General features: G+C 38.3%; 1 protein-coding gene across 1 annotated transcript in view; it reads right to left on the bottom strand.

Annotated features, from left to right (window-relative positions):
- Nucleotides 1-23,102, bottom strand: part of gng12b (guanine nucleotide binding protein (G protein), gamma 12b) — a 34,106-nt gene extending 11,004 nt beyond the window's left edge. The window contains exon 1 of the mRNA XM_088078133.1: nucleotides 22,878-23,102. The gene's annotated coding sequence lies outside the window, so the exon portion shown is untranslated. The remainder of the gene's footprint in view (nucleotides 1-22,877) is intronic.
- Between the last annotated feature and the right edge of the window lie 162 nt (nucleotides 23,103-23,264).

Genomic DNA, 23,264 nt, shown 5'->3' on the forward strand with positions numbered 1-23,264 from the left:
TAAAAACTGATACACGTGCTAATAAACAACACGAAATGTTTGCAGAACCGTTTTGCGCTGCAGCCAATTTTTTGGGCAGCATACGACTGCTGAACATTAAATCCAATTTTAAGATAATATACTACTCTATATTTAATCACTGGCAAGTGGTCCATTTTAAAGTCTGTGTAAAGTTAGAATTAAAATTTGTTCTGAGTTTGTCACATCACAGAGAGATGTATTATTAAACACCTGACCAAGTTTGAATGACCAAAAATATCACCAAGTATGTAAAAGAAGGTCTCAAAAACATTTTAAAAAATGCATCGTATTCTCTGATCTGAAACGCTGGGGGCGTGTCCGCTGGAGGAGCGGAGGCTACGCCCAGTCGCGGGACTATCCTGATGATGCTTCTTGTTTTTATACTGCTACATTATCAGGGGCGGGTTTATGCTGAGTATAGCTCCAGTCTCCAGGCCTGCCCAAAAAATCTTAAAACAAGAAAATGGTGAAAAAACAGTCAACCGTCTAACTCCACAGTTCAGTACTATAAAGGCTATTTGTAAAAATTTTTCAACAATCAGTTTCCAACATAATCATGCATTATTACATAAAGGTGTGATGACTAATAAAAGAGCGCTGCCTACAGTCTTTGTGTGCCGAAGGGCGAACTTTTCTCCATGTGACGGCAGTATGTGTGCACATGCACCCGCCGGCTTTAGCTGGTCAGACAAGCAATTAACAGCATAATGAAGGATTACAGGAATTAATGTGTAATGTCTTATGTTTTCATGAATTCTGGTACATTATATGAACCTAAAATTATAAGATTGTCTACAGAGCTGCCGACACCTTCCCCTTTGCGAGGCAGCAGCAGAGAGCTTCAGAGAGCCGGGATGAGAGTGGGCGGGCGGGCAGAGGCGTTCCTCGACTCTGGGTGGCAAAAGAAGCCCATCAAGACCTCATTTAATTGTGCTGACGGTTACACCAAACGTTGTTTGCATGACAGTTACAGGTTAGCTCAAACTAACAGGATCCAGCTGTCATTTGTGGCTCGAAGGGGCCCCACTTAAGGGTTTCTGGGAGCAGAAGCGGTGCACTGTAGTGCTCTTATGGGAGGTTTAAGGGGTTTATAGTTGTCATGCAAGTGTGCAAATATGAGTGGCCAGCAGGGTCTCCTTTGCCTGGTTTGCCTCTCCTGATTGGTGCACATTAAAAAAACACAAACAAGGTTCAGAATCAGATTTAATGGTTTCTCGAGATGAGCAACACTTTAAAAATACTTAAGCTTAAAAATACAAAGAAGGCCAAAAGACACAGAGCTACCTACAGGGCCATCGCTGTGAAAAGATTTGATACTTATTTTGGGGTCATTTGTGTGACTTCTTTGGAAAACATGGGTAAAAAAGGCGATGATCAACTTGGCAAGAGCTTTTTTGCAAAATGCAAGAAATTAGTGGATTTGGGATATTGTTGGGTTTTTTTCAGAATGGGGGGACATTTCCAAGCAACTATTTTATAATTATCAAAATCATATATTAAAAATTACTTTAAAGATTATTGTTATTGTTAAGCCTTTTCAGGTGATCTGAAAGACAAAAGTGTTTTTCGTCTTTTTTATTTACACATTTTTTTAATTGTCTTGAAACCTTTTTCTTTTCTTTTTTTTTTTTTTTACTTTTTTTGGGTCATTTCTTTTGAAAATGGTCGCTGCCTTTTCCACAGTTTTTTTAAACAAAGCCATTTTTTTCAGATTTCAAAGGGTTAAATGGCTTAAGATTATATTTAAAGTTTTTGAATAGAAGCAGAACACCATTTTTATTCCCACTCATTAAAAGCAATTGCACAACTAACCAAACTATAAAACTACAATGGGCCCAAACTAAACTTTGGCTAAGCTCAAATGGATGTTGGCATGCACAGTTCCTGCATCCTCTCCAGCTGCTCTTGTTCAAAATATGGCAACTAGTGTGCAGAACTTTAAACCAAGAGGTCTGCTGTGTTATTTCCGTCCTCTTCCAGACTTTATTATCACTACTCAGATATTGGAAACACATAATAACTGCTGTCATCACCGTGATTCCTCTAAAGACAAGACACCGTCTCGGCTCCAGCAGAGCGGCGCATGGCTCCAAAAAAGAGCCCTGAGGGCACAGCTGAGTGTAACAGTTAATGAAGCCTTAGTCAGCCCTGTCTGCTCCCTGATCCGACGCCGTGTGAGCCGTCACGCCGCCTGTCTTTGCCTTATCTTGCTCTACACAGTCACTCAAAGACAATAGAGTCTCACAAAGTGGCTCCATGAACAGTGAGCTTGAGAACCACTTTTGTGGTTTGGTGTCAGGTAAAAAGTCGTAAATTTGATGGATCCTATTGTAACCTCTGCTCTGTGTGCATCTATGCATGCTTTGTCTGCGAGGTGGGCCATTTCCTGACGAGTGGGAGAGAGATTCTTATGCTGTTGATATCACAAATGCACCGAGCTGTCTCCACCCTATCATGGGAGAAAAACTCCCACCACCAAACAAACAAGAAAAAAAAACACTCTCAGCAGTTGACTGCATTCGCTGAAATCCCCCAAGAAGGGAAAAGTGAGCAGGATGAAAAAAAAAGAGCCCACTCTCTCTCCCACCAATGCTTCCTGGAGCCCGGGGCTGTCCTGGATCTGCACGGGTCTCCCCGACAACTGAGCTTTGTCTAGACAGAAACCAATGCTCCACTCACCGGATAGGAATTCGGTAAACCCACAGCCCCTCATTCTCACACCACCTTTAGCCTGCCGCTCTCACATGGCACCAAGCAACCAAGTCACAGCTCTCATTGTGACAATAATCCACCATTTACACTCCGCCCTGTCATTCACGGAAATAGCAGAAATTGGTGCATTTTGCTAAACAGCGTGCTCTCTGTGCATGCAAACCTTTTTCACTCACTATGTGGGAATGTGAAACAGTAAAAACTTCAGCTGCAGCACACGCTGCTTAGCCTCAAAAATCAGTAATATGGGATGCAGTGTGAGGACACGTCAGTCCAAGAGGCCAGCGTGCTTTTTTTGACATGGCTGGTTGCTTAAGTATAAACAGCAGCAAGTCTTCCTCTCCAGCCTCGCCGATGTGATGCCTTTTCTCCACAGTTACTAACAATACTCTCACCTTCTCCCCGCTTCCCGACACTCACATGCCTAACTAACACACCCACACACACAGTTATAACTGTACGTGCACGCTGAGGTGTCTTTGTGCTCATTGTTTTATTGATTCTGTCTCATGGGAAGGTTTTTTTTCAGCACAGCACTGACTGCTGAGTGTAAAGTTTCCCTGCAAATTCTTGTACTTTTAAATTCAAAAACCATCTGATCACCATCAGTTTTCTTTTAGGAGCTATATGACCCTTTGAAAACTGAGAAAATTTGTTTGGTTTCTTTTGAAAATGTGGAAAAAAAGCAGTGACCAAAATGGCAAGAAATGTCCCACAAATTACAAGACAGTTTACCAAAAAAATTGCTTTAAAAAAGAGGGGTTTTCAGAAAATGTCTAGAAAACATTATTTATGATAATAATTTTATATTTAAAAATGTGTTACTGAAAAAAAAAATATAAAACGAAATTATATTTTTTTATTTTCAGCACTTTTTTAGGTTATTTTTTGTTTGGGTTTTTTTTGGCTTATTTTTTTCCTTATTTTCAGATAATTTTATTAGACAAACAACATAATTACAGACGCGATAAGAGGTGCTCATACATGAAAAAGTCCACAACGTAAGCTACGTTACTTTAAAGATGAAATTACTCACCGATCGCGTAATCCTCTATCTCTCAGTTTAAAGTAAACTTTAAGTTGGTGGTACAAAATGAAAAGGGCTCATTTTTATCGCTTTTCGATGTCTCCAATAATATAATAAATCTTCGGTCTCTACCTTTACATGCTGCACATGAGCGTAAAGTGGCGCATGCATGAATCACATCCACACTTGAAACTTGGACAGTGACTTACAAGTCAGATCATGACGTGGTTTGACCGAGTGGTGTAGCCATAGCTAGCTGTCAAAGATGGCCGACCGTTCTGCACGTGTGCACCTCATATCGATGAATGTATTAAGAAGATCTGGATACAGCACAGAGGCGGAGCCCCGTTCAGTCCAATGAGAGCTGCTCATTAACAGACGAAGCAAAAAAATTATTTCCGTGGTATGAAAATAACCAGCATCTACCACAATATCAGGCCAATTATGCGCACTAATTACAGCGGCCGAGTGCATCTGAATGTGCCCGAGCAGGTAACTTCCTCTGACAGAGTTACTGACTTACAGTTTTGCTCTTCGCAAGCTTGAATGGCGTCAAAATGAAATTTAATCTTGTGGCTCTTTTAGACTTTGCGAATGTCTTTGCCTAAATCTGTTATTGCTCTTTCTGTCCTGACTGCTGCAAGACTAAACAGAAAAATATAAACTGTCCAACATTATGTGTTTAGAAAAGAATGAATGAAATTGTTGACACTTGGGAAAATCAGGTTTAGCGGGAGGGGAAGTGCATTCCAGTTTCACACAACTGGCAGTCGGTTATATTTAAGATGGAAGCATGCAACATGCCTATATATAAACTGAATGAATGAAAAGGTATTTACAGCTGTTAAAGGCTGCATGACAAATCATTTGGTGCATGCTCAGAATAGGAGACTGAATGGATGGAAGATGAAAGTGATTTTGTGGTTTACAGTTAACCCCTTGAAACCTGAGCTTGAATTCTTCCAAAAGCAGCAATCAGCAACGTTGCAAGAATGACTGAAAAAACTGTAAAAAATAAATAAATAAAAAATACAATAATAAAAAAATAAAAATAATATATATTTTTTTACAGGGAATTTACCTAATGATTAAAAAACAAAGGGAAGAAAAGAAATTACACCCAAGAAAGTGCTTATAAAGTAAAAATAATTATTTAAAATAATTTAAAATATTTAAAATTGATAATCATAAATATGTTTGGTTTTGGTTTTGTTTTTTGTTTGTTTTTTTGTTTTTTTTTACATTTTTCTTGGCTTTTAAAAAACATATTTTCTAAATCACCTAAACTCTTACAATTTGCAAAACAGTTGCTCCTTGCCTTTTTCCTCATGCTTAAAAAAAAAAAAAACAAATACTATGCTCAAATTCTGAAAGTTTAAAAAGTTGTGAAGGCATCTGAATGCAGAACAAGAAAAGTGACGTCAGTCCATGTTTCAAAGGGTTAAACAGTGTATCAGCTCATGCTCAGCGACGTGGGAAGGTGGCGGTGGGTGATAGGGAGGCTTCTTCTTTGCTGCCACCTGACTGCTCATCATGACGAACAAAAGACACAGAGAGAAGTGGAATAAGGGGAGGACTGGGAACAACAACACAGCCTCCTGACCTCAGTAACAGGAATGGCCCCACCCCCCTCTCTTCTCCTTCCTGTGAACTTTGGAGCAACCCTGAGCTGACTGAGCACTAAACTGCACATAATGAGCAGTTGTGGGGGAGGCAGGGGGGAGGTGGGCGTTGGACGTAAAAGCTGCTGGGGTGGACACCATGTCCTTTTAGGGAGGCTCCACAAGTGGCTGCAGCTTTTGTCTCATGACATATCCCTGTCTGGAAGCCGCCTGATTGTTTGCCTGCAGTCTTGATGCATGAGTAATCTGTCCTTTGGACTTCTTACCAGAGAGTTTGCATGCACAGTGAGATTCGGGGCAATGAAACAGGTATTATTAACTGAGAAAGAATCCCAAGCATCCACCTCACCCAGCTCTGCACAAGGGTCACTGCAGACAGAGTTCACATTTTTAGAGTGAGCACACGGGAACGTTTCCTGTGTGCTCCTGCTGAATGCAATCACCAGTTTCAGGAGAGTATTTAGAGAATGCATGCATTTCACGACTGCTGGTGTGAAGTTTTTAGTGGATTTAATTGCTGTGCATATTGCTGGAAATGCACATTTACCTGATCTGGATAACAGTTGTAAGCCTGTCTCACTAGAAGTAGCCATGTTTCCATTAACCCTTGACTATCAGCTCCCAGAGATCCCTCATACGTGGCCACTCCCATGTATAAGGGGCTCGCCTTTCCAATATGGCTCCATAACACGCCTACGTGGCCTTGGATTGGAAATAATGACAGCTAGTGCGATGACTGCAATGGAAATAAAGCTGCTAATGCTTTGAACACCCATCGCCATGGTTACTGGGATGTTATCACCAAAAAAAAATTGCTCAAGTTTTGTGCAAATGTGTAATGGAAACCAGTTATTTGTGTACCAAAAATATATGAAAAGGAATTTTAGAACTAGTCAATGAAGGGTCTACATTTTTTAAAACAAGAATTCCTGAGATCGCAGTGCTCTGTCTGAGAAATGTTTACAGCATAAAGCTACAATATGCAACATCTCATGGATACATTTCCGCATCATTAGTCTGCAGATCTACAGAGATGTGCCTGTCCTGTTCATTAAAGGTAATAAAAGCCCAAAAAACTAATCTTTAAAAAAAAAAACCCAAAAAAAACTACACCTGAACTACTGAACTACACCTACCACCGTATCACTCTGCTCGTGTACTGGAGGCTCGTGTTCCTGACAGCGTGAGATGTCAACGTTAACGGCGTCCTCCTCAGGTGAGTTATTATGATAACTAGCTGTGATGCTAGTTGGGCTAGCAGTAGATGCACGCTTTTTTCTGCACAGGGATACAGTTGGCAGGCGTAGTTTGGTAGAAAGAAAATAGTTCCTTTATGAAACTGCGCGCAGGGAGGTCTATTGAATATCTTGAGTAAACGGATCATGATTCCTTCAAAGAGACATTGCTGTTGAGTTTTTTTGTTTTGGCGCTTTGAGCAACACAAGCTAAATGCCATCTGGTTCCATTATATTTGAAAGAAGACAGACTCAGCGTTTGATATCTTAAACACTCAGTAACTCACACCAAAACTATATACACTGATAAAAAGCATGACAAGTAAGAGGAAAAATATGCTTTTTTTTGTTTTTGAGGAGAATTGCCCCTTTAGGGTGTTAGCATTTGTGCAAAATGTACCACGGGGAAACTCTGCAAAAAGAAAAAGATGCAGCAGGAGAATTTGACTTTCTTGAGGGAGTTGTGTGTGTGTGTGTGTGTGTGTGTGTATGTTTAGTGTAGATTACTGTGCTGAGTCATTCAACCATGAACAGGGTGTGACTCCATGGTGCAAAAGCTAATGTATGTCCTAACTAGTGCAGTGACTCATGCACACAGGCACATGTTTAGCTCATGTATACAGGATGATCAGTGGCACAAAACACGTGATTCTGACAGTTAACGTATGCTACAAGAAAAAAGAATACAAATATACTTCTGCAATGAGCAGCGCTGATAATTATATATACATGTCCTATGATACATGCATGCAAACCAACTACCACAATCCATGAAATCCAGTCCCAGGTTTTCTTGCAGGACTTCACAACTTGAATACCAACTGCTCTGTCTCTGTTTCTCAAGTGTCTGCTTTGTCAACGTCTAGTCGTAAAACTCAAGAGCTTTTCTCACGACAAAGCTATCAGAGAACGGTCTGACAATGAAAGGTAAACAGAACACTTTTGAAAACTCATTGTCACGTTGCAGTAAATCATTCACGAGAGAGAACATTTATGCCGTCACACAAGGTCACAAAGACCTAAATAAGTGTGCTTCTTGAAAGGACAGACGTGTGTAGTTTTATGCGAAGTTAACATGCTTCTCATCCAAAATGAGGACCTTGTCTTCCCAAAGCAAAGCTCTGCATTACCTCAGTCAGCAATGACCTAATTCTGCGATACTCAACTTAGAGCCCTTGGGCCAAATTTGGCCCGAAATAAGGTTCCAGGTGGCCCTCCAACATCTTCTAATTCACATAAAAATCAAGTGATTCACAATGGGAACTGTTTTCATACTCTAAGTATGCACAAGGTGCCAGGTGCATAAAACAGCATCAAAATAGAGCTTGCTCATCAACCCTAATGTCCTAAAAACCTAGAAATGTCCTGTAATCCTTGAAATGTCCTGAAATCCAAGAAACATCCTAAAATTCTAGAAATTTCCTAAAATCCAACATCATCCTAAAATGATGAAATCTTGAAATGTTCTAAAATCCTCAAAATGTCCTTAACTCTGAGACATTTCTTAAAATACCAAAAATGTCCTAAAACTCTGGGGACATTAAAAATCCAAGAACATCCTATAGTCCTAGAAATGTCCTAAAATTGCAGAAATTTCTGAAAATCTTAAAAATATCAAAATTGTCCTAAAAACCATAGAAACGCCCTAAAATCCCAGAAATATCCTAACATCCCAGAAACATCCTAAAATATGGGAAGTACCCTAAAATCATGAAATACACATGTTTTAAAATTCTAGAAACATCCTACAATTCTTGAAAAACTCTTAAATTCTGCAAATGCCCTAAAATCCTAGAAATGTCCTGAAATTGTAAAAACATGTACAGGGGTGCTGCGACTGGGCCGTGGCCTCCTGTCATTTTGCAAAACTGATATGATTTGATATTCAAGTCTCGTCTGGTGCAGAGAGTTCAAATGATGACTGAGCCTTTTTCAGTTGTGCATTTTGCAGCATTATAACGCTGTATTCATTCAAAGCAGCGACCAGGATCTCACAGGGAAAGTATGTGCGGGCCGGTTGCGGCGGTTTGTTTTCAGAACAGTGTAACTCCAATGGAACGCGGCTGTAATGCCGAGCAGCATACCACCCTGTTTCGCCTCTAATGAACATCAATCAAAGGCGCATTCTTACAGCTGCACAGACCACCGAGTGTACGCTCGCAAGGCAGTGCAATTAAAAGCAACTTATTCCTGGACTGGAAAATATTTCCTTTGCCACTGTCTGGTGGAGGAAAGTGTTTCAGGGAAAAAATCAAAGCAGGAAAGAGCAGCTTGTAGAGAAGAATCCCAGGCATGCAACCAGTGGCCGGGCAGATTTTCTGGGCAGGGTGACATCCCGGCTGCAGCGCGGTCTTCCTCTCTTAACTGCCAGACCCTTATGTTTGTTAACTGGAAGCCGACATTCCCTGGACGGCTCCCGCTGCAAAGACCAGGGTGGCTGGAATTCTTGTCTGGCAGACACGTGGCACAGGAGCGTCTCAAAGTGGACGCAGCGGCAGATAAAGCACGCTGTGTTTATTGTTAAGACCCTGCGGCACTGATTAGACGGTTTAACTGCATACAGATTGTTGCTATGCAGAAGGACTCAATGCATCAGCATGCAGAATGAGAAATAACTGAAACAAGCTGTGGGTTCCAGTACCAGAGCTATTTAGTATGCAGTACAAATATGTAGTATGTCTAATACATAGTATGTCAAATATAGTATGACAAAAAAGACAAGATTCTGCAACATCTGGTTGAATTTTGCAGCATGCAAACCAGCTTGCTTTTTTTGGCTATTCTGACCCATAATCCTCTGCACAGCAGGAGATACATTACATTGACTACATTTACTTTGTGTGAAAGCATCAGCTGCAGAACCAAAACTCATCATAAGATATTAATTTTCCTTCAGCAGCAGTCTGAGTTGCAATCAATGATCGGATTGCTGGATGAGAGGTGAAGCAGAGTGCAGAGTGAGTGATTGCAAACTTTTACAACCAGCACAATGAACAGTTAAGTTTCACTGTCATTGCACCTGGTGTTCTGCTGCTCCGACAGTGACAACAGCTCCAGAGTGTGATGCAATGAAAAATTCCTCCAGAATATATATTTAAATAGCTAGAAAATCTATATCACAGCAGATGTTTTAATTGTGGTATGTTCTGATTTTGTGCACAATCTAAACAACAATGCATACTTTTGCAAAGGCAGCTGCGGTACTTAATAAAAGTAAAAAGCAATTAGCAGCCATAAATTTAAATTCTACAGTTATGTTGGCAGCTCTCTGAGGCTGCAATTTGGGGTAATTGCTATGTCATAACATGCTCACAGTGACAATGCCAGTTTGCTCTCCAGCTTAGTTTAGCATGTTAGCATGCTAAAATTTGCTAATTAGCAAAAAAGACGGTAACGGCATCACAGCAGGGACGATATGCTTATGGTCCAATCTGATATTATCATAAAACTTGTGTAGTTATGGCGCAAATACTGTCTCTGTATAAAAAAAAGAGAGATGGCAGGATGGGTGTGACATTTTGACGTTGTATTATGTGTGCAATCCACTTCAGGCGGTTTAAAAAGCAGCTAGTAGCAGCTAGTGGCTAACTCAAAGAAGAACTGCGGCTGTAAATGTCCGCAAATTGGGAAAACAATGATATTCAGGACCTCCTTATCCTCCAAACAGAGGAGATCAGCCGCTATGGAACAGGGATTAATCGATTGTTATTGTCATTGTTAGCATTTACAAGGCTCTGCTGACGCGTATGCTTTATGTCACACAGGAGGCTGACATTGTGTTAAACATCATGCCCCTTATTATTCTGCGATGCCAGCATGCTGTCTAAAAATCACACACTGGAGCACAATGATGCCACCAGTGTCTGAGTCTGTGTAGAAATTCAAAGGAGGCATAAATACAGGACTTCGCGCCATCTCTGTATAAAAAGGGTTACAGTCAATCAGATTTATCCTCTGAGGACTACAAACTGAATCCATCCAATAGCTGTTAAGATATTTTAGATCAACCAAAGAAGCAGACCAACCAGTTGACATTGCTTTCCCTGGAGACATGACACTAGCATGGCTAAAAAAAAATAACATAGATGTAGCTCTCCTTGCAGTTCCCTCCACAGACAGAGGTGAAGTCAGCACCTGGCAGGCAGTTGTGTGAAAATCCCGTCCATGGAAACTGGATCTGCGGTGACCTATTTGTTGAGTGGGCTGATAATATGTCACGACAAGGCAACGAGGAGGAGGAGGGGGACTTGGTAATTAAACATCTGAAACTGCAGCAATAATTCATTCACGCTAATGGTTTTGTGTCGGCACAATGTTGGCCGGGGTGAACTTTTGTGTTTGCTTCACACGGGAAACGTTCCTGTGCTAATAAGCTACATACATTTTTAGGATTAATCTAAAGCATGTGGTTTATACTGTCAATATTTCTCCAGGTGAAGAGGGAAAAAGTTGCTGAAGGAGCCACAGCTGCACACTGAGGAAACTCTCTGTGCCCTATGGCAAAAACCTGATGAGGCTCAGTTTGTCCCACTTCAAAGACAACATGTGTCCACATTATAGCTGCGCAGATAGGGCAGCTAATCTCGAGTGGTATCATGCATGCATGCAGGGCACTTGGAGGCCACCCAGCGCACCGCTTTAAATACTCATAATGAGAGGTGCGTGTACATAAATAACATAAGAACATGAATCTCTGGAAGTTTATTTTTAAGGGCAACAAAGAATACACGGCAGTTCCTGAGAACAGAAGAAAGCTACCAAAGATATCCAGGGTTCACACACGTTTCCATGTACAAAATATTAAAACTTCTCCATGACTATTCAAAGACCCCCAATTTTTTTTTTCTTGTTGCCCAATATTTTTTTTCCATGCCTCACCTTCCTTGAGCTATCAAACATAATTTCAGATTCCCAAGATGAGGTGTTCAAGGACTAGCAGAACTTTGAAAATCAATAAAAACATTTTTTGCAGTTTTTTTCTATGATAAACGGTGTAATTTTGATGATTTTTAAGAAAACGTGCATTAAAGATCTGATTTCCACCATGTGCATAACTTTAAATAAAAATTTGTTAAAAAAAAGAAAATCTGTTTTCTTTTTTTAAAAAAGTAAAAATAAAAAGTATTTTAAAAATATATTGTCAGAATACTTTTAATTTTATAATTAAAAAATGCTAAATATATTGAATAAAAGAAAAAAGTGGGTGAAGTTTTCTTTTTTTTTTAAGAAAACATGCCTTTCAAAACCAAATTTCTTTAAAAAAAAAAAGAATAAATAAAATAAAATAAATTTTAATTAAAAAAGATACAATAAGCAAAACTCTTAAAGAAAAGAAAATGTTTTCTAAACAATTAATCCAAAAAAATAAACAAAAAATAAAATTGACAAAATAAATAAGTGAAAAAATGAAGGTAAAAAAAATCGTCATTTTTTTCAGTTGCATGTTTTTTCTTTGTCTGTAAAATAAATACAAAATAGGCAAAGTGCTTAGAAATGATTTGATAATGGGCATACATGAAAGAGAGATGAAACATGGGGAGAAAATTAAGAAACTTTCTTGACGAACAAATAAATAAAAACATTTCACACATCAACACATATTAAAGCTGCATTACGTTGACAGAATTTACCGTTATTTTACATTGATTTACTAGTTCCACTACTTTTCCAGGCCTGGGAAATGTGATTGTGAAACTTTTTTTTTGACTTTTCCAGGTTTTCCATGACCGTGGGAACCCTGCATATCACACACGAGAACAAAAAGTCTTGAATGTATTCTGTTTCTTACACATCAAACTGTTTTTTTCGTCAGCTTCAATGAGAGAATTGAAGCGTGACACGTGCAGACTTATGAGCTATTTCCACCAACCGGCTGGCTCGCTGGTCATGGATGCAAGTCATCAAAACCGGTGATCAAATGACTATTAACCACATTACTTCCTGCACAGGGAAGAGCCGCTCCCGCCTCTGCCCTGAGCTAACCAGCATGAGTAGGAGTGTGTATATGTGTGTGTGATGTGAAGGAGGGGGGTTGCTCAGGAAGCGGACGTAGTGCAACCGAGCAGAAGGAAGGAAGCTGCCCATATATGAGCCGATGAAACAGGATGGAGTGCATGCCTGAAGAGGCCTGGGTGGGACAATCATGCAGTAAATGTGTAAACCTCCTCCTACATGTATCAACAACACACCCTGGCACCCAAAAGTTGCACCAAGCCCAAACTTTCATTCAAGCTTACACTTCAGTGCACAGACTACCTGAAACCCACATTTAAGTCTGGATAAGATTCATTATTTGTCACCAAAAACAAGCTGCTGACTGCTGGTGGCATCACTGCTGACTCCATTAACACAGAGCAGGTTTCTGTTCTGCCGGCTGTGCAGAACAGACCTGAACGCCTCTCTGCCAATTAGCGACACACCTGCACAGCAGCAAAAAGAGCCTTTGTTCAACTCCTGCACATCATCTGGGTCACTTTCTCACTTTCACATTTAATCAAAATCCAATCAAACACACCTTGTTCTCTGCAAAGGCAGCTGGAAAAAGCTGCAACTCTTTAAGAAAATTGACCTACATTTATTTGTGACCACCTTATTGCTAACGATCCTACATTGGATTCTATTAACCATTTTAAAAAAACTGAGAAAACTGGCTCGATTTCTTTCACAAGCACGGGAGGGGGGCAATGAGTAACTAGACAGGAAATGGCTGAAAAATTAACAAGAAATTAGTCACAGTTTACAAGAAAATTAAAGAAAAATAAACTACAAAACCTAAAATAATAAATAAATAAAAAACAAGAAAATTGCCTTAAGAAACATTATTATATTATTTTAAAACATTATTTTAATTGTAAGATTTTTAATTAGAGTTTTCTGGACATTTTTCCTTTTTTTGATAATATCTAATTATCCCACCAGCTAATTTTCAGGTAATTCCCGTGTCTTAGTAGACTATATTTATTTATTTATTTATTTTTGCAGTTTGCAGTTTGTGGGACATTTCTTGCTAAGTTGCTCATTAAGACTTTTTTTTCCTAAGTTTTGGAAAAAAAATTAAACTGAAACGGGGGATTTGGGGGTCCTCCTCCAAAAAATGCTGAGCTCCTAACAGTTAATTTTCTGCATTCTGGTGAATTTTTATGCACAAACTTGAGCCTCTCTTACATCAATCAATGGTAAAAATGTCTTTCTTTTTTTTTAATATAATAATTGAATTGGGGGGTGTTCTAAACATTGAGGATGACGAGCCCACAACCAACAACTATTCAGCTATTATTTATTGATATGATTCTTCTTGCCCTTATACGTCTAATATCATAGATGGTTTGTTGTTGTTGTTGTTGTTGTTGTTGTTGTAATCGTATACCTGTAAGTGCAGAATATCACCTGCATGAAGAACTGTATGTGTTATTAATAACTCTTTTGCAAGTGTTTAAGACACCCAGATGCAATGATAATAAGTTAAGTAACATCACAGTTCTTCACACATGAACCAGGACATAACTGTACAAATATTCCCTGTACTGCAATACTACAGAGAAAGACAGAGGCCTTTGTATAAAACACTGAAGTTAGATATTTGGCCAGACAGCCACTGTGATGAGAAGTCATGTTAAACCTGAGGAACAGAGAATAGGCTGCCTGATACTGCCACCGTGTGGAGGAAATGTACTATCACAGGACAGAGGGGAGGGAGGGAGTTGAGCCTGAGCTGCAGCGTCACACAGCTCACGTCTCTTTCACGCTTAATGTCACAGCGGAGGAAAAGTGGGACTGATGACCAGGGGCCCCGATAGGAGGGGGGCCTCAAAATGCGTAGAGTGAAAAAGCTGTTATAAGTAAATTTAAAAAATGCTTTAACTTTAGGGCCCACTTTAATATTACACACACTCGTATGCCACTCACAGTCAATTATTTTCCACTTTCATTGAGTTAATTTTTTAACCAGTATCAGTCCTTATCATACATATCAAATGTTGATTAATTTCCAGCATTTTAACCCTTAAAATGCCAGGTTTTTGTCATGATGCTACTATGGATTTAGATTTAAACAGAACAAAAAATGAATTATTTGCATTATACTACATACTACATTACAGCCTGGGATGTGTCATGGATATGGGATAAGCAGCAAAATTGATTTTTATACATTACTGTTTTTGTGCACTGTCAAACACACACAAAATGCGCTTTTCAAAATCAGGCTATACAAATATAATACATAAATATGATTTTCTAAATTTATTGAGTTTTTTTAACCAACATCGATCCTAATCATAAATATCTAACATCTCTTTTCATTTTCACAGTCTGGGATATGTCAGTGATCAGCAGCTACACTGATTGTGACAGGTCACCTCGTGGAAATAGCATGTATTTCCTCCATATGCCAAATATGGTCAAAATGACCTCATCAGGTGGAAAATAGTAAAAATTAAAAAACCCAATGCAAAAACCCAGAATGGCACCCAGAAATAATACAAGTCATGTTTTTATGCTTTGATGATTGTAGCATAAAACAATAGCAGGAATTGGTGTAATTTGTGGCACTAACAGTATGAATGTAACAGTGCTGTTGACACAGTTCTTCCCATACTTTTGAAAGAAATCCACCAGTTTGCTCAGGTTTCGAAGGGTTAAAAGTAAAAATCCTGCTTGCAGCTTTTTTCCAGCAGCACTGTAGACTCAGTGTTTAACAGCAGAGGGCAGCACTGTGCAGACCGATGATAGCTGGAGATATGACGGACGTGGGGACTCGGTCTGATTAATAATGGATGGACAGCTGAAACAATGTTTGCAACCTGATCTCTCAAGTGAAGGCCGGGGACGCCGGGGACAACCATGACAACCTGACAGAGACTGAGACACAGAGAGACACAGAGACACTCACCGGTGTGGGAAAAGACCTCAGGCAGCATGTATCAGGGTCCCACTCTGTGTGGGCAGCAGAAAAATCATCAAAAATATTTTTTGAAAAAGAGTGGTAAATTATTTTAAAAATAGTCTAAGTGTAGCAAAAATGCCTCAAAAACTATATTCATAATAATTTTATATTTAAAATTATGTTACAGAAAAAAATAATAAAAATATAAATAAAATAAATGCTTTTTTTACTTCTCTGGGTCATTTTCTTCTAATTGTTTATATTTTTTTGCTTATTTTCAGGTCATTTTATTGCTATTTTTTTACTTTTTTTTTGCAAATTTTTGGGCTATGTCTTTGGAAGTTGCTTGTTGCCTTCACTTTTTTTTTTTTTTTAGGAAATCAAAACTTGCTCAGGTTTGAAAGGGTTAAACCTTAGATTTGTGTTTATTTTATTCCTCTCAGCAAAGTGCAAACACAAACCGTGGGAGCCTGAGCCTCCACAGCGTGATGAAAACCAGCAGCTTTCTTGTCATTTAGGGGAAAAGTTGAGCGCTGGCTGCCAAATCTGCTGCGGCCGAAGATCCAGCTTCTGCATTCATTACCACATTCCAGTGAAACCAGTTAGTGGCCAGTCCTTTAGTGGAGGCAGAGTTTACTGGTGTGAACTGGTGAGCAGACAGTCCAAAACACTGTTTAGTTTTTATACTGCGTGCTTGCTTTCAGCAACCACATTTCTTCCTCATTTAACCCTTTAAAACCTGAGCAAATTGAGAAACTTAATAACAAATGGCCCAAAAATAGCAAGAAATTAGTGAAAAGTCACAGAAAAATTACATGAAAATAAACACAAAAAGTAAAATAAAAAAAGAAAGAAAAAAAGTGATGAATATTTATTTATTTTTATTATAGATATTTTTTCTTATAATTAATTATATTTATTGCAAAAATCCTAAATATTTCTCTCCGGACATTTTCCCCATTTTCTAAAATTATTTTTTCTGATAATCCTTCCCCCTTTTAACAATAATTTTTAAGGGCATTTTGCTGTCACCTTTTATTAATTTCTCGCAATTTGTGGGACATTTGTTGCAAAGTTTTCCCTTATGTTTTTAAATAAATAAGTTTGATCAAGGCCTAATACGTAATACGGTCTAATTAGATTTGCAAAGGACGCTTGCTCACAGAAAAAAAAACAAATAATCACTGACTTTCTTGACCTCGTGGTCAGGAACTGGCCTGCAATTTTGACAATTTTAGGGTTATGACACCTTGAGCCGATGGTGGGTGTCTGTCGCCCTAGTTTTTGGGGTGTGTCCCCCACTGTTGGCACTGAATAGGCCCCATTTGTGGGAAATTTTCAAGAAAATAAGTTGGCTATTCTCTGAGATTATAAAGTTGCAAATTTCTGAGGAAAAACAAGTCAAAAAAAGATATTTATATATATTTTTTTCCAAAATTAAATCATTTTTATCCTCAAATTTCTACAATAAGGGCATATTTTAAAGACAAATATCACCAGCATAAACTGCTGACACTAAGAGCTCTGTCATTGTACGACGCTTAAACCAAAGATGTTTTATTACCTGCTGTGTTCCAGTTGCTAAGCAACCTGTCACTTTCCTGTCCAGTTTATAATTTAGTGTCCAGTTCGAGCGCCGGTGACAGAAGGAGTCACGTCATCACTTATGAGCTTTACAGAACGAGTGTTTGCAAATCTGTGCTGAAACAACACACATTCATCTAAAGACTGAGACGTCGTCACAGCAAGAACAGCTTCTCTCTTTATCTTCTCATAGGCAGTATTTCTTTCACCTGTAAATGTGCTTCTTTAAATGTTATTTCTATCTACATTATCAGAGAGGAAACATTTAGGAATCAGGACTGAAACTCAGTTTAAGTGTCAAACGTTTTCAAACAGTCCAACGCTGAAACAGTTTAATCAGTGACACAAAAGCATGGCACAGGAAATAAGACTTTAGGATGTAAACAGCTTGTTCTTACTTCTCACTTAAAAACTCACATTTTAACCCTTTGGAACCTGGATCATACGCTTTTTTGTGCTGGGTTTAGATGCCTTTCACAAGTTGTGTAACCCTTTGTTAACCTGGTTTGAAAATTGCTAAAAAAAATACCCATGACTGGTCGCACAAACACCACCAGAAAAGTAGCAACAGTCACTGAAAAACACAATAAATAGCAGAAATGTAGTTTTAAACACAGCAACAGGTCACCACAAATACTACCAATGCTGCTGGAAATGCAGAAATGGGTCCCAAAAAAAACACCCATGTATGTTAAAATGCCACTGGAGACGCAGAGACAGGTCACTAAAAACGTACAAATGTAAGAAATCCTCCTGTAAACCGAGCTGCAGAATCACCTCACATTTGTGATTTTAAATGATTTCTCTTTTATTTATAGCACTCACGTGTTTAGAGGGTCCGGCTTTATTAAAACCCACTGAGACAAACAGCCAATCACACATCAGCTCAGCTCACCACAGCAACCAGCCGACTGAGGGAGAGCATGAAGAGAAGATAATTAAATTTAATGACAACGGCTTCATTAAGAGACTCGTTCCCCCGACGGCATGCAGATGCTCCACAGAGACCTGGAGTTGGTTGCAGTAATTGTGTCAGTTGTGTCATGTGGGACGACAGCGAGCGTCTTTAAATATCACGCCGCACAAAACGACAATCCAGTGACCTGACGAAGTCAGTGACCTCGCCGAGTGTCGCTCTGCAGGGCGAACGACCCGCGAGCTGCAGCGACATCAGAGGAGCGACAGCGAGGCGGCACTTCCTACTCACACCACTGGATTAACCCTTAAGACCTGCTTTAAAATTACACACACTCATACCGCTCTGCACACAAAATGCACCTTTCAAAATCAAGCTTCAAAAAATATTATACATGAATAACATTTTCTACTTTCTTTGAATTAATTTTTTAATCAACATCAGTCCCATGATGCCACTATGTCTTTAGATTTTTTTTAATATACCACATGCTAAGTTAATTTTTTTTAAAAATTTTTCTTTTATTATTTTCATGGTCTGGGATATGTCATGATTAGCAGAAACATTGATTTTCATAGATTATAATTTTTTGTGCAGTGAAAATACTCACACTCACAAAATGTGCTTTTTAAAATCAGTTTTTAAAAAATATTATACATTAATATCATTTTCTACTTTCATTGAGTTTATTTTGTTCACCAACATCAGTCCTAATCATAAATATCAAATATGCTTTTTTTTCACAATTTTAACCCTTTAAATGGCAAGTTTTTGTCATAATGCCAATGAAAAAAACATCCCACAAAAATGAATTATTTTTAATATACTACGTGCAAAGTGGATTTTTTAACATTTCCACAGCCTGGGATATGTTAATGATGAGCAGCAACATTGATTGTGTCACTAGAAATAGCATTTATTTTCTCCATGTGCCAAACATGGTAAGGCCAACTTGGCATGAAATCTGCCATAAATTGCAAGAAATTACCTAAAAATTAGTTTTAAAAAAACGGGGGGATTATTAGTGATTCAAAAATAGGGAAAAAATCCAGAAAACTGTTATTATAATTTTTTTTTATTATATTACAGAAAGAAAGCCTATAGTAAAATATATAAGAGAAATACATATATAATTTTTCATTTTCAGGACTTTTATGGTCCTTTTTCTTTTTTGTATTTTGGAGGGGATTTCACACTTATTTTCAGGTAATTTGTCATGTAATGTTTGCATAATTTTTTTGCTAAATTTCGGACCTTGTCTTGTTAAGTTTCTTGCTGCCTTTTTTCTTTGTTTTTAAAAAAGAAATTAAACCAATTTGCTCAGGTTTCAAAGGGTTCAGGTGGAGGGCTCTGCTGGCTTAATGGTTTAAAAACACATGAGAGAAGGAGCTGCACTGATCCATCAACATTTGAATAAAAAGCCAAAACAATGGCGTGCTCTGCTCACTGCCTGCTGGGCAACATGCATGAAGTAGTTTGATGCTCCATCCTGAATGTGTGCATGTGAACAAACTATCAGGTAAAAAATGGAGAGCAGTATCTGTGAGGAAAAGCCTGCACCACCTGTTGCTTGTGCAGTCAGCAGCCTCGTGTGTGTGTGACACATCCACTCATCCTCGCTGACTAAAGCAGCTCCGTCACTGTGACAGACCTCAGAGCAGCACAACATATTTCACATGTTGCTGTGGACTAATAGCGCCGACGGCGGCGGCTCAGCCGTGTTGACTGGAAGCATTCTCAGAAGGTCTTTGTGACCAGAGCGGTGACGCACAGACGAGCTCCCCGGAGGCCGAGCGTGGAATTTGAGTCGAAGGGGGGAGAGGAGGGAGAGAGGGGCGCCGCTCTCACGAGATTAAACCACGCTAAGGTCTGGACCAGTGACTGTGGTGTAACCAGGCAACGCAGCCAAACTCACGTCAGCACCGAAAACCCACTCAGGTAGACTCACACACAACTGCAACAAGCCTTCTGACTGAAATCATAAATCTCCCTAAAATCAGAATCAGGTTTTACTGCCAAGAACATGTACACATACAAGGAATCTGACTTGTTGTTTTGGTGCAAAACAATTACCACTAATTTTTAATAGAATAAGATAAAAAATATAGAAGAAATATAAGAGCAGAAAATGAGAAAAGGATAAAAAGAACACAAAATATATGTCCAAAAGGTGCAGTGAAAACATCTTCAGAAGTGAAGACAGAAATAATCGGGTATGAATTTCTGTATTTGCCTCAGGTTCTATAGAAACGTGTGCTCTTCAAAATAAATGTCACCTGCTGATTAAACTTCTCTCATTGCAGCGACAGATGCAAACGCGTCAGATGTGATATACGAAAGAAATCTGGTTGAAGCCGATAAGCAGCCATCATTTTGGCCTTTAAAAAAACAGGAAAAAAAAGCATCAACGACAGGACCGATCGTACGCATGCAAAGACGCATGCGTCTACAAGTGCATGCACTGATATATGTAGGTGCAAAATTATATTTAAATGTCTTTATGTTTGCACACATGTATGTGGCCATTAGTTATCATTAAAGGTAAACTTAACAGGATCGGTTCTCTCTGTTAAAACTGTAAAACACTAAAAAAGTTAAAGTAAAGCCAACCACAGATTCACTCTTACTATGATTAGTTTTTTCCTGCACTTCGCCTCTCTGAGACCTGCTGCTTCTGGGTCAGCACCTGCTCGTGACCTTTTTAAAACGGCCTGACCTCAGCTAAGTGGTGTGGGACACACATCCATAAACATCCCAAACACAGAAATTAAATATGAAAATGCAGTCAGAGGGAGTCTCTGCAGAAAATATCCTAGATTTTATACCTTCAAGTTAGAGTTTTCTTAATTTTCATTGTACAAAAACAGCAAACATCAATCAACCCCAATGTAAAAATAAGATAGTTTAAAAATAAACATAAAAAAGAAGACTGAATAAGGAGGTAGAAGGTAGATTTATTAGTCACTTTTTAAACCAAGTTAAAAAAAATAAGATTACAATTTTGCCTTGATTCTAAATCTCTGGAATTGAAGGATGAGCTGATTAAAATCAACAGCTACGGTGAATATTGAAAATATTATTAAATAATAATAATATTAAAAAGTATTTTTAAAAATACTAAGAATAAGACATATATTAAAAAGATAGCCCACTTTTGAAATAAAATATTATAATTTATAATTCTTGTATATAATAATATAATCTAAATAATTAGGGTTAAAGTTTAACTTACTACTAGTACTTTAATTCACAAGTCAGGAAATTCTTACATTTTTCTGAAAAATACTGTTACAGTTGCACCTGTTGCTCCCCACTCGAGGCTTCAACATCAGTTCAGACAGTAAAAATCATTATTATGATAATGATATGCCTGAAAGTAGCTATCAGCTGTCTCAGAGGCTTAAAGTTTAAGTGTAGAAGACGCCTCCTCTGAAGCCAAAAGTAGCATAAAACAGAACTGCTGTCAAAATGAAGATAGCTCGAGGTCATGCGTAAAGGTCCGGTGTTTATTTGATTTAGGGGGATTTATTAGCAGAAAGGAAATATAATATAATATAATATAATAAGCATGTTTTCTTTAATGTATAATTGCCTGAAAATAAGAATTGTTGTGTTTTTGTTTTCTTAGAATGAGATGTTTTTATCTACACAGGGAGCGGGTCCTCATACGGAGATCACTACGCTGCACCGCCATATTTCTACAGAAGCCCAGAACGGTCAAACCAAACACTGGATCGAGATGGAGCTATTTGTGCAAAATACAAATTTTCAAAGACATGAAATGTCATGCTGCTGGTAATGGCATCCCAGATAAATCCTGAAAATGTTACTTAGCTAAAAGTAAGTAAGTATAATGAGGGAAATGTAAGTAAAGTAGGCCGGTTGCAGAGCAAAAAAACCCAAAAGCTAAAAATTATTCAAAAAAGTTTTTGAAAAAGATGTTTAAACGTAAATGTTTATCAAATGGTTGGCAATTCATTTTTCGGCGATTGGCCAATTGATTAATTGTTTCAGCTGAGCTTGTATAAACTGTTAGGTAATTTAATTTATAAGAAAATATATGTAACAAACTTTTCTAAAAAAAAAAAAGAAAAAAAAAAACACAAACAAAAATTCCAAAGTAAATTGTAAATACATTAAAAAATGACTTAAATGTTTATCAAAAAGACATGGCAATTGATTTTCTGTGAACTGCATAAATTGATTAATCAACTAATAGCTACTGCTGTACTTGTGTAATCTGTTGGGTAATTGAATTTAAAAAAAATAGCAACTTATTTTATTGTTTCTATGCAAAAATTTCAATTTGTAAAGTAACTAAAGTGTTCAAATAAATGTCAATATTTCCCTCTGTAATGTAGCAGAGTAGAAGTATAACGTAGCATGAAAGGAAAATACTCAAGTGAAGCACAAGTACCTCAAATCTGTACTTAAGTACAGTACTTGAGTGAGTGTACTGAGAGATTAACATGCCTTTTTTTTGACTTAACAACAATCATCAAGTAAATTTGTTATATTTTAGCAGTTACTAAAAGCAGCAGAAAGGCAGAACTGGGTGCACTTTAACGTCTGATAAAAATAAATACTGTTATCGCGATATTCATAAACGATATGTTCCTCATATGGTGCAGCCCAATAACAGCAGCCTGCCCAGAAACACTGCAGAACTACACGGAAAATCACACATGCAACACATCATACTCATTAAAATACATCACATCCACGAGTTTCCCCCCAAATTGTGCTTCATTCTTGTTAACAGAAGTTGTTAAGTTTCCCAGCTGGCATCCTTTAACCACAACAAACCTGTCCACACACACCGCTGTCAGGTCAAGTTGCTAAAAGCTTCTTGTGTAATCTGCGTGCTGAGACTCACCTGGCCGCTCGGATCCGACACAGTTTCCGGTTCAAAGTCGAGCCATGAAAATAATGCGCGTGCAGCTCCTTTAACTTAAAAAATGTACTTAAGTTGAGTCAAAATTAAAACTTTGACGACGCAGAGAGTAAACAGAGAGCCGTGCGGATGTGAAACAACGAAGGAGACGCGGAGAGAGTCATCTGCTGCTGAGCTGCAGCTCACACTCTTATCTTCACTGTGTGAAAGAGGCCACAGCGCCCCCTGCAGGTCCTGCTCACACACACCTGGCTGCTGTCATTCTGCAGATAATAATAATAATAATAATAATAAATAATCAACTTCATTGTAGAGCAAAATCCACTTAATACCTTAAAGTAAGATAAAACAAGGACAAAAATTTAGTGC

The sequence above is a fragment of the Plectropomus leopardus genome, chromosome 5 (assembly GCF_026936395.1).
Source record: "Plectropomus leopardus strain MGB_pleo_1.0 chromosome 5, ASM2693639v1, whole genome shotgun sequence".
NCBI classification, from domain to species: Eukaryota; Metazoa; Chordata; class Actinopteri; order Perciformes; family Serranidae; genus Plectropomus; species Plectropomus leopardus.